Here is a 322-nt window from a genome sequence, read left to right on the forward strand (position 1 = left end):
GCCCCCCCCCCCGCCACTTCCTGCAGAGCTTCGAGGAGGGACCTCCAGAAGGCCAGCGCTGGGCGAGGGTGCGCCCGGCCTGCACAGCCTTCCTGCCAGCACAGCCTTCCTGCCGTCCAGGGGCCAACTGGAGCTTCAGCTCCTGGGCTAGACCTGTGTCAAACGTTTCGCAGAACTAAGGCTCCCTTAGGGCGACGGGAGACAAAGCAGAGCCAGCCCCAGAAAGCCGAGTCACAGCAAAGCCCTTGGCACTGCGGGCCGGAGGGAGGGCCTGTTAGGATGGCGCAGCTGCGGGGAGCCCTCGGGCAGTCGGCCGGCTGCG

Source organism: Tupaia chinensis, unplaced genomic scaffold (genome assembly GCF_000334495.1).
Source record: "Tupaia chinensis unplaced genomic scaffold, TupChi_1.0 Scaffold000088_1, whole genome shotgun sequence".
NCBI lineage: Eukaryota > Metazoa > Chordata > Mammalia > Scandentia > Tupaiidae > Tupaia > Tupaia belangeri.